At 35.9% G+C, this 17,950-nt stretch overlaps 1 pseudogene; it reads left to right on the forward strand.

Annotated features, from left to right (window-relative positions):
* Positions 1-5,149: 5,149 nt before the first annotated feature.
* On the forward strand, positions 5,150-5,641 carry LOC149221626 (uncharacterized; annotated as a pseudogene).
* The last annotated feature ends 12,309 nt before the right edge of the window (positions 5,642-17,950 follow it).

Raw genomic sequence — 17,950 nt, forward strand, 5'->3', positions numbered from 1 at the left:
CCCAACAGCAGTGCTTCATATTCTGCTACGTTGTTTGTCACCTGAAAAACCAGCTTTAGAGATAACTGAACTGTTTCTTGCTGTGGAGACACTAGCACCACCCCTGCTCCTGCAGTCTCCTTGGTACATGCTCCATCAAAAAACATTTCCCAAATCTGACCACCCATGTCATGTTCAGCCTGAGCTGCCGGTTTCCGGATATGCAATGCAGCCTTCTGAGATTCTTCTATTTGGAGGATGCAAGCCCCAAAATCAGTGTCCACTGCATATATGGGATGGTTTGTAGGATTCTTCTCATCACTAATAACATATGCCAGCTGTGCTTCTCTATATAACCTCCTGCTTTCTCCTCCAAACACTGGGACAGTTGCATAAGACAGATCATTCTGTAATGTCCCTCCTAGTCTCTTAATCCACCCTCTAGACAACAGCATACCAAACTTAGGAGGAACATCAACCACCACTATATCCATCATCATACTTTTCATGGGCAGCTGGGTTAAGGTAATAGCCAGATCCTTAATTAATCCAAGGCATTTTACCCTCCTTGAATCAAACGAGAACAAATCATGATAAGGTTTAGTGATATCAAGGCCTAACCCATCCATGACGGTTTTTGGCATTAGATTGTGGCTGGCCCCTGTGTCTAGCAGGCAATTGTGGAGGATTTTATCATGGATAGTTAATGAAACATAAAAAGATGGAGAAGTATCATCTGCAGGTTCAATCATAGGGCTAAGCACAATAGCAGGTTTGTCGTCTTGCAAATTGACAGAGTCAATGGAGGATTGGTTAGGCTCTAGCTCAAGGGCTTCAAGGATGGGCTTTCTAAACAATTCGCTCTTGACCAACTCAGCAATAGGCATAGCTATTTTCAATTTCTGAATTTCTGACTCAAAACTAAAAGAAGAGGATACTTTATCAGCAGTTTTTACCTCTTGAACTGGAGCTCTGAGGGTGACAGGATCAGCTGCTGGTCTTCTTTGCCTGCTATTCTGTGGCACTGCTTGAGCAGCTGCTCCTTGCATAGTATTTTCCTTTACCTTCTTTGCATTGGATCTTAGATTATATCTTTGCTGCTGCTCACCGGATTGCAGAACGGCACCACTGTCCCACCTCTGGCTGTTTTGCTCTTGCAGCAATGATTCTTCATATTCAGCCAATGTTAAAAATGCAGCATTACCTTTATCCTCCAAGCAGTGAATTTCATCTTCATCTTCTTCATATTCTTCCCCCTCCATGACTGCATTCTGAAAGGGAGCTTTTACTTTATGATCTTCTCTTGCTTCTTCACCCCTTTGCATAATCTGCAGCTGTTCATTTGCTTTTCTGAAGGGGTTTGGATTTCTTGGGACAAATGTGTTTTGCTACCTTGTTTTGCCTGAGGTCTGATCAACCTTTAACTTAGAAATTTCAGCAGCCAATGACTCTATCATTTTGGTCATTTTGTCTAACTTAGGCTCGGAAGTCGATGCAGTGGAAGAAGAAGCCTCACCTCTCGGCCTTCTTCTGTCACCTTGACTCTTTAACTTTTCAGCTGCCATAATATTTGATTCCACCTCCAAGGCTGCCTCTTGCATATCACCCAGCGTAGCACATCGTCTTTCTCTCAACAATAAGCAAAAGTCAGAATCAAAAGCATTGGCGTATGTGAGTTTGGCAGCAGTAGGGGTAGGCTTTACCTCAACTGGTATTTTATTATACATTCTATTAAATCTTTTATTAAAGTCAGGCAAAGACTCACCCTTTTCTCTTTTCAAGTTTCCAAACTCTGTATGATAATACAACAAGTCCTTCTTATCTCCCCATTGCTTTAAAAATGCCTCATCTAATGCTTCTATATCTGTTATAGATCTGTGGGGTAATTCTCTAAACCACTTCCTAGCCTCTCCATCAAGACTCTGAACAAAAACTCTCATCCATACATCATTCTCACTTATGTCTAAATTATCAGCATAACTATAAAAAGCTTCAAGATGTGCTTCTGCTGTAACTCCTTCTGTTCCAGTAAATTTGGGCATATATTTTTGATATTCTCCTGTAGGCATGGCATTTAAAGGTGTAGGCAATATCAAAGGTCCATATCTAGCAGCAACAATCCTTTCAATCCTAGTAGGTGCTTGCTGTCCTGCCATGTTTGGAATATGCGGAAGAATACTAACAGATGGAGCAGTAGGAGATAATGTAATGGATAAGAATGATATTGGGATGTTTTGGACAGTATGGGAAACTTTCTTCGGACTCAGCTTCAAAGGGGAATTAAATGGAGAAGGAGCTTTGTGAGTCTCTGTAGGTATTTCTTCCTTAACAGTACTAGGCTCTAAATCTTCAAACTGTGTATCTTCAACTAAAAACTCCTCATACAAAGACAAATTAGATTTCTTGGGCTTACCTGATCCCGATGCTCCTTTCTGCGATGTTTTCTTCGAGTTAACTATCTTTTCCGGGTCAGGCACTGGAACAGCTAGAGACTTCTGCGGATTTCTTCTAGTATGCCTCACAAACTACGCCAGAACTTCAATGTGGAGTCGCCAAAGGATGGCCTTCCTCCAGTGGAGTCGCCAGAGAGATGATTACAACCAAAATCTGTGTTCAAACCTTGTCTGTCATCAAAGTTTGAAGCTGTGTCGTCTCCCAGGGAAGTTGAGCTTCGATTCTCCTCTCCCCGGCAACGGCGCCAATTAATGTTATCACCCCAAGAAACTCACCTAGGTTGTAAATCAGTGATGCTCAGGAACATTAAAAATTTAACAGTTTTGTTGGATAAAATGATGGATAAATGGAAGATGTGCAGCACCTTTAAGCTGAATAACCACTCCTACTATGATTTACCCCAGGCATGGGTGAAGACCCCCAAACTACAAGGCTTTCAACCACCAACTACTCACAGTTTAAGATAAAAGTGATAATGGAGAAGACTGATTGCACCAGCAGATGCACAGAGCTCTGCGATGGCCAGCTGCAATCAGTTAGAGGATCAGCACGACTATTATTCAATAGGCAGCGAGGATGACAGCTCTCTGCTATTTGAACAATAGCAACCTGCAAACAAGTTTCAATAAACTACTAAATTTTAACATAGAGGTGGGATGACAACCCCTCCGATGCCAAAAATTCACAGCACATCAAATAAATGCAAGCAGGCGCAGTCTAGAACAAGAAGAAGAAGTGGAAAGTGAGCAGGTGATAGCAAAAGAAGCTTGTATTAATAGAAATCAAGACCAGAAGCTGCAGGTCTCATAGTATTTACAGTCTCCAGAAGTTAAAAGGCTACAATAATCTCTCATTCATCAAACACTCATCAATCCATTACATCTCTGTTCTGGGTATATATACTGTTACAATACAAAATATCTCTGTTGAACAATGCGTGGAGGAGCCTATAAATGCCCACCAACCATATTTACATTCAAGAATGGGCCTCTGGTACAAATCTGGCAGTGCTTTGAATAGGTTTGTCCCTCTCTGGTGCTCTGCAATCCTTCTAGGGCAGGTGAGACGAAGTATGGGAAAATCCCATAACCACTGAATGCTTTGACTGGATCTGTGGCGTCCTATTTCCTCCTCGGCCATACTGTTGATTAAATGTTGCTGTTGAATTATTGAACGGCTCTAATATGATTGCCTGGCTTGGCGACACTGAAACACTGCTACACTGTTCATTCCCGCCCACAATGCTTTATCTGGACTTGAAAGTCCCAACCACGGGTCAATCATGACTGATAAATGTTGATCTGTTCTGGGCACATCTTCTTTCCTGCTAGGCCATACTGTCGATTGAAGACAGCTACCTACTGCGCTGTACTGCTGCATGCTTGCATTAATCATTTCCGCACCATTTATAAATACTGCCCACCTTACTATTTTTTAAATGTCAAAGGCCCTCACACATATATCTTTTCTATCGGGTCCGCCCCTTGTATTTTTATATTTCATTAAACACAGAAAATGCGCCCAAAATCATTAAAAGTGGCTTAAGCACGGATTTGAAATTTATAAAAAGGACCTCAGTACACCCATCGGATCCGGCCCATCGCATCGGCAGATAAATGAAGGTAAAGACCTTGTCCACTTTGGCATCCCGACAGCGAAATGCCGATGCGATATCAGCGAACATTGCGGATCCGAAAACACTATAGAAGACAACACTGTATGGTCGCCGGGTCCGGCCCATCGGTGGTCACTCATATATGCACAGGCCATGCTCCATTGAAATGCCGATAGCGATATGCCGATGCGATATGCCGATGCGATATCGGCGATCGCTCATCGGTGATACCACATCACTGCCGCTGCCGCCTCCGATTGCAACCCGCCGATGCGATCTGGACCGATGATCGGCCGGATCAAACGGCTGTCGCTCATTTGAACTGCTAGGCCTGCGATTTTAAATTTTTGCTTGTCTCGGAGTGTTTCAGGCCTCCCGATAGATCATTTTGGCCCAACAATGAGGATTTTGACAGCATCGATGGTTCCTTCGGGATGATTATGAAGGTATTTGCAGCCTTCGAGAGTGTTTAAATTCATTTTTTATGCCTTTTGCATAGCAGCGCTAACAAATACTACCAATAGTTAATAATATTCCTTGAATGTTAAATCCCTACCATCCATCTAATAATTATGATAATTAAACTAAAATTATGAAATCCCTATTTCAAAATAGCCATACACATTAATAAAAACTTAATATAGTAATATCTCAAAAATTCCCTTAACCAAAATTAAACATTCTATATATATATATATATATATATAAAATATGATTTTTTATAAAATTTATTTATTTATTTATAAAATTTGTACTAATTTGGGATACTCTGAAGTAACCAGAGAGAAATTAACGATGGGTCCACCCCTAGATGTCGGTACTGGGGATTGGTTGTTAAACTTGTGAAGTCAAATGCTGGAATTTTTTTATAAAGTTAAATAATACAGTAACAGTAGATCTGCGTCCACATTTCAGGCCTAATACCATACACATATGCATTCCAAGTTTAAATTGTGTTTTGAGTTGGGAAACATGTGGAGTATGTCGAGTGATCAGAGTAAGCGCATTTTGCAGAGAGGCTTAATCTCTCTTGCCCTTGGAGAGCTGAGACCTATTTCTAGTTCTTCATGCCAGCATTTACAAAGAGAAGATCTGGTCAGCATGGGCAGTGAGATCTCTGAGTCCGGTTGGACAATGTATCTGGATCAATCTCTAGACAGTTGGGCACATGACAATGTAACCAGCCAGTTTGACACTGAGCAGCTCTTTCCAGTTTGATACTGAGCAGCTCCAAAATAAAGAGTTTCAGTATGTAGAGAATGTTGAAGGATACCCAACTTATGATTATCCAACATTACAGGCAACGAGGAGGACTCTTCCATGGCTTCAGATGCTTCATCTCGACCTCAAAAGCTGCCTCTACCTCTACATGCGGAGGATATTAAGTTTGAGTAGGACCAGCAGGCTGTTGGGTTGTATTCCTTAGTTTCTAAAAGAAAACAAGGTGCTTGTGATAAAAATGAGCATTTATAGTGCATGGCATCTGGTTCCTCCATGAATGTGAATTTCACAAGGAGAAATGTCTGAAAGGTGGGAAAAAAGGAGGATGACTATGAGCTTTCTCTATTTCTCATGGTAGTGCAACTGGATTAGACGATTGGGGTAACGTCTACCATCAGATTAAAATCAGGTATTTTCCATTATAATTTTTACGTCGTACAGTGATCAAATTAAAATCTGGTATTCAGTTATAATCTGGTACAAAGATATTCAACGCGCTGCAGGAAGACGAAAAGAGTCGAGGGCAGCACAATATGTAGGGCAATTTAATAGAATGGCAGAGACATGCTAGTGTGACGTTGCTATCTCTGTCTTCATATTCATCGCATGTTACACTTATGCAAGCTTTGCACTAGCTAGTTTTAGTCCCAACTCCATTTTTGTACTGGGCAAAGCATGGTGAGGGTATTTATATACCGTTCGAAATTGAATGTTTTTGAGTCTTGTGTTCTGGCACGTATTAATTTCTCTTTTATTTTGTTTGGTTTTTGTTGTAGTATATCTCTGATTTTTCACATTGGGCATCTGCACAGTATGACAGATGTCAAAAGTTCTCTGCGTCACTGGTTTGATTTTCATCGCAACAACTGTTATGAGATGAAAATTGTACACTGTCTGAGACACTGCCTCGAAGAGTGTCCCATTACTTCAATTTGGGGACTTGATTTCCTTCTTGTAAAGTAATGGAGGACAAGACTGAGTTTTTCAACGGAAATACAAGGAGCATGAATGAGGTGAACTGCTCCCATGGCAGGGCTTCACAAAAACAAACTGCAGATTTCACCTAATATATTCGCAGTTTTGGAAATAAAGAGAACACGAACAGAAGAATTGAAGTCGATGAAAGAAGGGCAGGGGATATATCAACAGGAAGGAGGTAAACCGATTGTTTATTCTACTTTTCATATTTATCTCTTTGGAAAAGAGATATTAAAAGAGAGCAGAGGTAAACCGGTTTTTTACTCTACTTCTCATATTTATCTATTTGGAAAAGAGATATTTATCTTAATTATACAATCAATTCGTGGAGAAAATATCTCAACCAAACACTAAAGTAAAAGTTATTTTAATTGACCTAAATCTCTCAAATCTGATTAATTAACAATTAACCAATTCACATAATAATTACCTTTATGATAATAAAATTCATTCCATGTTCACAACAAACATCAAATTCTAACTATGAATCAAAATATTTTTGTATAAATTTTTATTTAAAATATACTGAATGTATCTCGACCAAACACTAAAGTGAAAGTTATTTTAATTGAATGTATCTCAACCAAACACTAAAGTAAAAGTTATTTTAATTGACCTAATCTGACTAATTAACAATTAACCAATTCATATAATAATTGTCTTTATGATAATAAAATTCATTCCATGTCCACAACAAACATCAAATTCTAACTATGAATCAAAATATTCTTGTATAAATTTTTATTTAAAATATAATGAATGTATCTCAACCAAACACTAAAGTAAAATTTATTTTAATTGACCTAATCTGACAATTAACCAATTCACTTAATAATTACCTTTATGATAATAAAATTCATTCCATGTTCACAACAAACATCAAATTCTAACTATGAATCAAAATATTTTTGTATAAATTTTTATTTAAAATATACTAAATGTATCTCAACCAAACACTAAAGTAAAAGTTATTTTAATTGAATGTATCTCAACCAAACACTAAAGTAAAGTTATTTTAATTGACCTAATCTCACTAATTAACAATTAACCAATTCGTATAATAATTACCTTTATGATAATAAAATTCATTCCATGTTCACAACAAACATCACATTCTAACTATGAATCAAAATATTTTTGTATAAATTTTTATTTAAAATATACTGAATGTATAAGGAGAATGATTTAGTTCTTTGAAAAATATTTCATTATAGAAATAGAGATTGTTTGTATGATTATTTATTTATTTTTATTATTTATTATTTATTATTTTATTTTATTTTTTCTTTTTAGTTTAAATGTATCTCACAAATATTTCATTATAAAAGTGGAGATTGTTTGTGTGATTATTTATTTATTTATTTATTTTTATTTTTATTATTTGTTATTTATTATTTTATTTTATTTTATGATAATAAAATTCATTCCATGTTCACAACAAACATCACATTCTAACTATGAATCAAAATATTTTTGTATAAATTTTTATTTAAAATATACTGAATGTATAAGGAGAATGAGATTTAGTTCTCTGACAAATATTTCATTATAGAAATAGAGATTGTTTGTGTGATTATTTATTATTTATTATTTTATTTTATTTTTTCTTTTCAGTTTAAATGTTTAAATTTTACACAGAGATTTAGTTATCTGACAAATATTTCATTATAAAAGTGGAGAATTTTTGTGTGATTATTTATTTATTTATTTATTTTTATTTTTATTATTTATTTTTATTTTATTTTTTCTTTTCAGTTTAAATTTTACATTGTTTGTGTGATTATTTATTTATTTTTATTATTTATTATTTATTATTTTATTTTATTTTTTCTTTTCAGTTTAAATGTTTAAATTTTACACAGAGATTTAGTTATCTGAAAAATATTTCATTATAAAAGTAGAGATTGTTTGTGTGATTATTTATTTATTTATTTATTTTTATTTTTATTATTTTATTTTATTTTATTTTATTTTATTTTTTCTTTTCAGTTTAAATTTTACACACAGTGACAAATATTTCATTATAAAAGTAGATATTGCTTGTGTGATTTTTTATTTATTTATTTGTTTTTATTTTTATTATTTATTATTTTATTTTATTTTATTTTTTCTTTTCAGTTTAAATTTTATTACACAGAGATTTAGTTATCTGACAAATATTTCATTATAAAAATAGAGATTGTTTGTGTGATATATATATATTTTTATTTAGAATCTAATCATGAAATATTGGATATCTCCAACCTGCATTTTGATAAAATACTTGGTTGTTCAGTAAAAATATGTTAATGGCTAGATCTTCTTGGCATATTGACATCGATCTCATGTATATTGTCAATATGATAGGAAGATCTTGACATTAAGAGATTTTTAAAAACTCTTAGATTAGTTGAGGAATTGGTAAAATCTTAATCTTTGTCAATATGACAGGAAGTTCTTAAGAGATTTTTTAAAAGCTTCTAGATTAGTTAACTAAACTAGGCATAGTCTACAAATAAAAAACTTCATACTTCTTCCGTCAAATTTGGATATAGATCTTGACATTAAGAGATTTTTTAAAAACTCCTAGATTAATTGAGGAATTGGTAAACTCTTAATCTTTGTCCATATGATAGGAAGTTCTTAAGAGATTTTTAAAAGCTTCTAGATTAGTTAACTAAACTAGCCATAGTCTACAAATAAAAAACTTCATACTTCTTCCGTCAAATTTGGATATACTTTTCCTTGACTGTGAAATTTACATAAACACCTAATAAAATATCAAACAGATTTTTAAAAGCTTCTAGATTAGTTAACTAAACTAGTCATAGTCTACAAATAACAAACTTCATACTTCTTCCATCAAATTTGGATATACTTTTCCTTGATTGTGAAATTTACATAAACGCCTAATAAAATATCAAACTTCATTACAGTTTAAGCTCCAAATTCCATAGTAGGCCCAACATAGAATCAACACATCAAGAAAACAAATATCATAACTAGAAAACAATGACACTTTATGCTGGTATATTAAGTAAAGAATCACCATCGTTTTCATCGCATATTTGTTTTCCTGAAATGAATGAGATTCATTTTTACATCCCACTTATACTAAAACAATATTTCTATGAAAAAAATCAAATTCATTTTTATACTAATGATAGAGTGAAGTGAGGTTCAAAGAATTTCCTCATGGAGGATCCCAAACTCCTAAAGGATTTGTGTACTAAAACTTCAAGTGAGTGGCTGAATAATTCTCAACTTTAATCACCTCATCTAATTGTTAATATGTGCCAAAATCAATATCATACAATAAATATAAGTGATACCAAAACTAATTTTTTCAGTTAAATGTGAAGGCCAACAAAAAACTCCATTTGTAATAAGAAAAAATGTTAATGTGAACTTATAATGTGTTTAGATGACTTAAATTTGCTTATCAATAAAGAGACCTTTAACTAAAAAATGTTTTGTTATTATACAATATACTTGATTGAAAGATATCAGGCAGATTATTGTCACCCCATAAGAATGAATGCATTAATTATCAACATAGCATGACTGCCCCCATGTAGTTTAATGCATGCCAAGATTGAATGCAGTTTAGGGGGTGACTCTTGCCACCCCATAACAATGAATGCATTAATTATCAACGTGGAATGACTTCCCCCATGCAGTTTAATGCATGCCAAGATTGAGGATGTTAGGACATTCTTCTTATGAGGCAAAGATGTCTTTTTTCATAAGCACCAATCAATCTATATTTCTTTGTTTGACAATTTTTTGTTCTTAGTAGATATATCCACTGTGGTGTGGGCATTGTCAAGAATTAGAGCCTACATATAATATAATTGCATTATCGATGTGATTCTTGCCACCCCATAACAATGAATGCATTAATTATCGATGTGGGATGACTACCCCCATGCAGTTTAATGCATGCCAAGATTGAGGATGTCAGGACATTCTTCTTATGAGGCATAGGTGTTTTTTTTTGCAGAAGCACCAATCAAACTATATTTCTTTGTTTGAAATTTTTTTGTTCTTAGTAGATATATCCACTATGATGTGAGCATTTTCAAGCATTAGAACCTACATATAATAAAATTGCAAAGCAGATTCATGAGATTGAATCCCTTGTCGATGGATCCCCATGTAGAATGGTGCAAGCTCATAAGTGAGATTGAATCCCTTGTAGATGGATCCTCATGTAGAATGGTGCAAGCTCGTAACTTTTCCAAAGAATGTGGATTGAACAATGTAAAGCAAAAATTGAAAATTATTTGCTTAGAAGGTACAAAAATTCACATGTACAATTTTATTTTATTTTTTCATCTATCAGATATTTTATTTTGTTTGATTAACTTAACTGTAATTATGAAATAGATATATGACACCAATCCTTCTCCTCCATTGTATCTTGACATACAATAATGCAGAAATCAACACATTTAGAATCAAATTATGTGAAGGTAGAATTTAAAAGTCCATAAGCTTTTGGTCAAGTCAGATAGTTCAATATTGAAAAATGATCAAAAATGACTATGAGAGCAGAAATAGATATGCACTAAACTTGACTGCCAGGAAGGAAATAATCTTAGCATATTAGTATCAAATTTACACTTTGCAACCTTTTTCACTTTTTGCAAATAATTTTTTCTTTTTTAGTCATAAAAAGTCTTTTGCATTTATTTATAGGCCCCTTCGTGGTCAAATACATAGCTAGCCAAGTCTCCCAGAATAAAGGAATGCGCCTGGATGCTACCATGAGAGTTCACCATGGTACCTCTAAATAGTGAATTAAAGTTGCTATGTTAGCTAAAATACTTAGTTAATCAATTCTCAACAAAAGAATCTACTTCTCTCCTATCAAACAATGTAAAGTTGTTTAGATCTACTCTAGATCCTCACACAACCACCAACAAGACATGTGAACACATGTTTGGTGCCTTTGATAATTACCTCCCATTCATGTCTATTTTCCTCCATTTTCTTACTTCTTTATAAATGAATATCTAAACAATAGTGTTGTTAAAAACATCAACTAGCTTTATTGATATATCTATTTCATAGATTTTATTTATTAAACTTCAATTATGTAAGTTATTTAAATTTAATTGGTGTAATAAATTTAATTTAAATGTTAATGGCATTAATAATTTCACAATGTTGTTGACAAAAACTTTAAAATTAACTCACAAATAAAAAAGTGTTAGTAATGTTAGTACAATTTTTTAACAATCACTACTATTACAACTAAGTACTGAAAGTAGCCTTAAAATTGACTCTCAACTTTGAAAGTGATTGGCGAATAGTAAATCCATAATATTCTATGGATAACACCTTTTAAATTAAAAAAATTAAATAAAGCATTTTAAACCAAAATATTAAAAACAATTATAGAATCAAACAAAAATACTATCACTAATACTCCTTTCTTAAATTAAAAATCATAACATTTTAAAAACTATAACTTACACATAGACATGATCATAAAAATTATAAATAAATCAATAAACCAATAAATTAAAAGAAATAAAGAAAACCCAAATAAATAAGATTAATAAAAAATTCCCTCACGAGGATGCTTATCAAGACAAATAGGCTAGCGGGTGATTTTTTCCACCCCATAACAATGAATGCATTAATTATCGGCATGACTACCCCCATGTAGTTTAATGCATGGCAACATTGAGGATGTCAAGACATTCCTCTTATGAGGCAAAGGTGTCTTGTCTTCTTGCAAAAACACTAATCAATCTATTATTCATGGGGATGCTTAGCAAGACAACTAAGCTACCGGGGTGATTTCTGCCATGACTACCCGAATGCAGTTTAATGCATGCCAAGATTGAGGATGTCAAGACATTCCTCTTATGAGGCAGAGGTGTCTTGTCTTATTACAGAAGCACTAATCAATCTATATTTCTTTGTTTGACAATTGTTTGTTCTTAGTAGATATACCCACCCTAGAGTGGGCATTTCAGAGCATTAGAGCCTACAAATAAAAAAAATTGCAAAGCATATTCGTGAGATTGACTCCCTTGTCTTAGCTTAGATGGATCCCCATGTAGCATGGTGCAATCTCATAACTTTTCCAAAGAATGTATATTGAACAATGTGAAGCAAAAATTGAAAAATATTTTCTTAGAAGATACGAAAATGCACATGTGCATTTATGTTTTTATTTTTATATTTTTCCATGCATCAGACATTTTGTTCGATTAACTTAATTATAATTATGAAATTTATATATGACACCAATCATTCTCCTCCATTGTACCTTGACATACAATAATGCAGAAATCAACACATTCAAAATCAAATTATGTGTAGGTAGAATGTAAAAGACTCCAATCTTTTGGAATTGAGTTAGTTCAATATTGAAAAATGGTGAGAAATGACTATGAGAGGAGAAAGAGATATGCACCAAACCTGTGTGGAAGTAAATAATATCAACGTCAAATGTACACTTTGCAAACTTTTTTCACTTTTTGGGAATATAGTTTTCTTTTTGAGTCATAAAAATATTTTCACATTTATTTATAGGCCCTTTTGTGGTCAAATACATAGCCAAGTCTCCCAGAATATCATGTTGAATAAATATAAAGGAACACTAATGGATGCTACCATAAGATTTCACCATGGTACCTCTAAATAGTGAATTAAATTTGCTATGTCAGATAAAATACTTATTTAATCAATTCTCAATAAAATATCCATTTCTTTCCTATCGAACAATGTAAAGTTGTTATGCAAGTCACTCGCTTTGTTGATATATCTATTTCATAGATTTTCTTTAAACTAGTTCATCCAGTGCTATTGAATATAAACCTTGTGTCACAAACGAATAAAAATGCCCAAAATAAGTTAACAAAGGAAAATCTAATCACCTTAAGAGCAAGTGGTACAGGAATGTAAGCTTTTGATCAATTGAGATGGTTCAATATTGAAAAAGAGCATCTTCTTTATCAACTATTTACTATTGGAACTTCAAAGAACATCTTTAAAGATTGAGAGGCAATTTATGTTGGAAAGGTTATAGAATTTTTAAATTTAACATAATGTAAGTGATTTATCTTTATCTTTTAGCTTTGAATGACATTTTCTTTACTAATTTTATATTCAATGATCTTATATATGTCACAATTCTTCTACACTTGATGCCTTACGGCGTTTCCTTTGCAACATTTGGTCAAAGACTCCTCATGCGCATCTCTAAACAATGAGATTTGATCAAAGTACTACATTTCAAATCCTCTCAATACATCTGGGAAATGAGAAACGAAATTGCTAACAACTAGAGCAGGCCTACTGTCTAAACCTTCACAGAAAATGGAACACTTGAAGTTGAAGCTGAATTCTCCTTCTCTCGGCATATGCCGAAATACCATAACCTGCTTGCTAGGTAGAATGTTTTGGCTTCACTTCTCAGGATTCAAAGAGAGTTTTTAATGTCATATTGTCTCATGGCTTTCCTCTTTCACTTACTTGCAGTGGTATGAATACATGTTACTTAGAACTCATCAATGAGGCTCTAACTTCCTTCATATATTTATAAATTGTGTTTCCTTGCATTGTATCTTTGTTTTGCTGATGCATAAAAACTCTCTATGCCCTGACTTCATGTTAAGTTGATCTTGTTGTGGTACTGAAACATACTTTGACTCCATAGCCCAATGGTATCCAGCCTTCATCTTTCAACCTATAAACATATACAATCACAAACTATAGAGTTAGCCATCTATCCATATCTTTAATCAAATTCATTAACCCTTTGAGAGAGCCCTCTCAGGTTGAGGAGGTTAAGCCTTAGCTTAAAGATTGGTTTGAAATAGTTACACTGAGATAGTCTGATAAACAGCCTATCAGGGTCCTATTTTGGTGATAAAAAAACCCCAATCCATTAACCTTGTATTAGAACATACATGTAGTTCCCTTGACCCGATCTACAAAATACCACAGGCATAAAACCATCATGCCCAAAACCATATGTGAAACTCATGCACAAAACCATCGATAGGTCCACCCATCTAATATAGGGTCCAAAAAAAAATTCCTGGGGCGTTGCCTTGGACCCCATGCAGGGGGGCTACCACCCCCCGGCAAGGGGGCTGTCACTCGCCCCATCCCCCCCCCGGTGACCCCCCAGCTACGCTCGGCGCAACGAAGGGGGGACTAGTTGCCCACCCTCTAACCCCACATCTTTGTGCATGGGGCTAGTTATGGAAAGAATATAACACAAACCCAACATTCTACCTCTTATTGTTTTCTTTTTCACATAGGGGGTCACAACAGAGCTTAGTCATTGGTCCAACCCTACAATGCCCATTGTTTCTCTACACCAAGAAAATTTCTCAGTGCTCACAGACTTTGTTAATGCATCTCCAGTATTCTTCAAAGTGTCCACCTTTACCAGCAACACCTTTTTATCCTCAACCATATCCCTCACAAAGTGATATTGAACATCAATGTGCTTTTCCTTTGAATGATAAGCAGGGTTCTTCGTTAAGAAAATTGTACTTTGGTTGTCACATTCTATCCTTATAGCTCATTGTACCAACCCCATACTTGAACATAATCTCTGCAACCAAACTTCTTCCTTGTTTGCATGAGTGGTTACCATGTATTCTACTTCTGTAGTTGAAAGTGCCACTATAAATTGTCTCTTGCTCATCCGAGTGACTACACCTACGAATAGGTTAAACACATACCCACTTATAGTGTTAGGGTCCAACCCTAACCCCCTTATTTATGTAATAGGATCGAGTCATAGTTATAGTTAAGTAAAGAGTCAATAAAGCCCATATTAATAATTGTAAGTGGTTGACCCACATTTAAAGAAGGGACCGCAATTAGTTGCAAATGGGCCATGGTATTAGATAGATGGTATTAATAAGAACCATGGTATTGACCCATGGTATTGCATGTATGAATCCTATATAAAGGATAGAGACTTCCCTCGAGGAGCATCGTGTCTTATTTGGTAACTGAGCCCAGCTCTATTGGAGGTTTCCCCCTCGAAGAGGCAAGTGAACATTGCTTTCCTTTTCTAAATAATAAAATACTTGCTATTATTTCTTATTGTTTTGTGTTCTGGGTATATTTCTTCACATATTTGGTATTCTGGTATCTTCCTGCAGGTCAAGAGCATAACAAGTGGTATTAGAGCACTTTCCAGGGCCAATGGATCTCCATTTTTAGCAAAAAAAAAAATTGGCTAGAGACGTGTTCCAACGTCTTTAAACCACAGGATCTATCATTGAGCGCATAAACTTGCGGATTTGGGGAGGCATGCACATAGGAAATACAAGAGGTGGTCACGCTTGTTGGACTCCCTTGTAACCCCTGTGGGTACCCCTTCAAGTAGTAGCGCATTAGATAGAACTGTGCACGGACTTTCTTCCAAGTACCCTCTAGGTATATCGAAAGCCCCCTAAGCTCTCTTGAGACCTCGCCATAGATAAACTATCGGCCATCTTGCTGCTACAGTACACTGATAACAACACTCGGGGAGATTACTCGCACGTACGATAGGGTAGTCGGGTTGTATGGCTAAGGGTACAGTTGATCCTCCTTGGTGAGTACCCTGAAAGATTGGGCCGAGTACTACTGTCAGACCCTTATGTATATTGCGATCTATAGCACCTAACACTCCTTGAGACCATAGTTCCCTTGTCTCTCTCTAGATCACTCATCATCGTAGCCACAACAATCAGTTCCGCCATTCAGATCTCTCAAATCTGAAATTGAGATCTATCAGATCTGCCTATCAGATTTATCAGATCTGCCATTTAGATCTAGCCGTTGGGTTCTGTAGCAGTCACCACAATCAGATCTTCTATTCAGATCTAGCAGCAGGGGCTCGATCACTGCGACATTCCTAAAGTCTGAGACCCTCCCGGGATGCTTATAGGAGACTTAGCCCATAAGAATCAGGTCGACGAGCTGAGCAAGGTGGTACCATTCACTTGTTAATGTCAAAAATTTCGGGTGGTCCCAAATTTTAAGTGCACCGGATTAGTGCATGGTACAAACTAGAGCTCAAGTTATGGCCAATGAGAAGATCAACACCCTTGAAACAAAGTTGGATGCAGTACTGACATTGCTCGAGACCTTAGCTGACACACTCACAAAGGGAAAGTCAAAGGAACACTCGGAGGCATATGCTTTCAATGAAAACATTGAGGGCGAGTCTAGCCGTTCTCTTCACCTCTTTGGCAACCACCAACAGTCCTAGACGTGACCACCCAAGCTAGACATGTATAAATTTGATGGCTCTCATCCGGCCACATGGCTAGCACAAATGGAGCAATATTTCACACTGAATCACATCAGAGATGATGCGACTTAGCTTAGTGTGGGTAGCATGTACTTGGACAATGTAAGATGGCAATGGTGGCAGTGGCATCAACGTTGTTATGGAAGGCCCATGACTTGGTAGACATTCGCAAAAGCTCTTACGGATCGCTTTGACCATGAATATAACTTTTTAGGTCATATCACTAAGCTCCGATAGACAGGAACAATGAACGAATATATTACAGCCTTTGAAGCCTTAGCCTTCCGCATAGGAGGTCTACACAATCAGTTCTACTTTGAATGTTTTGTCAGTGGTCTCAAAGAAGCCATACAAGTCCACGTCCGACTGCAACACCTAACCTCATGGTGGATGCTTGCAAGATAGCTCGTGAAGTAGAACGTTCGTTAGCGGCCCAGTCCAATCGCCCAAATTTCATAGCCAAGGGTCGCCCCACCCAGGCTCAAAGCACTATCCAAATACTCAAGGTTCAAAAGGTGTCACCAATGGAAATGGCAGAAAGAAGAAAGCAAGGATTGTGTTACTACTGTGATGAGAAATACTCCCCCGCGCATAAATGCAAGGAGCCCAAATTCTTTCAAATTGATGCTACTGATCACAGTTCATCGGAGGAAGCCCCACCACTTGAGGAATCAGAGGAGGAAGATGAGGACAACTAGTCAAACAATGTACCTGAAGAACCAGTTATCTCACTTCATGCTTTGGCAGGGATTTCTTCTCCCCAAACTCTCAAAATCAGAGGTTTTATTAAGCATCGCCCTGTAGTAGTCTTGATTGATAGTGGCAGTACACATAACTTTATCCATCAAAGAGTTGCGAAAGCAGTGCATTGTTTTGTCAGAGAAGTCTCTAACTTCCAGGTCCAAATTGCTGATGGGGGGACAATTAAATGTGAAGGCCACTGTGAAAATGTCAAACTTAAAATGGGGTATTATTAGTTAAATACCCACATGTTTTCCATACACATGGGAGGGTGTGACATTTTCTTGGGTGCTGAATGGATCCGCACACTCGGCCCAATCATAATGGATTTCCAGGAGTTATATATGATCTTTAAGCAGAACAACCACACACATACCCTCCATGGACTCCAGGCGGGTGATCCCTCTATCATCAGCTCACATAGGATGGAAAAATTGTTAAAACAGGGCCACCATGGAGTTATACCCCAATTTAATGCCATCCAGGCCTTCGAACCCACTTCTCTTCATATTCATTCTGAGATGCAACAGATCTTAAACAACCATATACCAGTCTTTGACAAGCCTCATGAGCTTCCACCCTCGAGAGGGGAACATGATCATAGCATTACTTTGGTCCCAGGGGCCCAACCACCAAATGTGCACCCATATAGATATTCGTTCGCCCAAAAGAATGAAATTGAAAAAATCATCAAGGAA

This window comes from Pinus tabuliformis, chromosome Q, assembly GCF_031772625.1.
Source record: "Pinus tabuliformis cultivar Carrire ecotype Pingquan chromosome Q, CPIR1, whole genome shotgun sequence".
In the NCBI taxonomy this organism is placed as follows: domain Eukaryota; kingdom Viridiplantae; phylum Streptophyta; class Pinopsida; order Pinales; family Pinaceae; genus Pinus; species Pinus tabuliformis.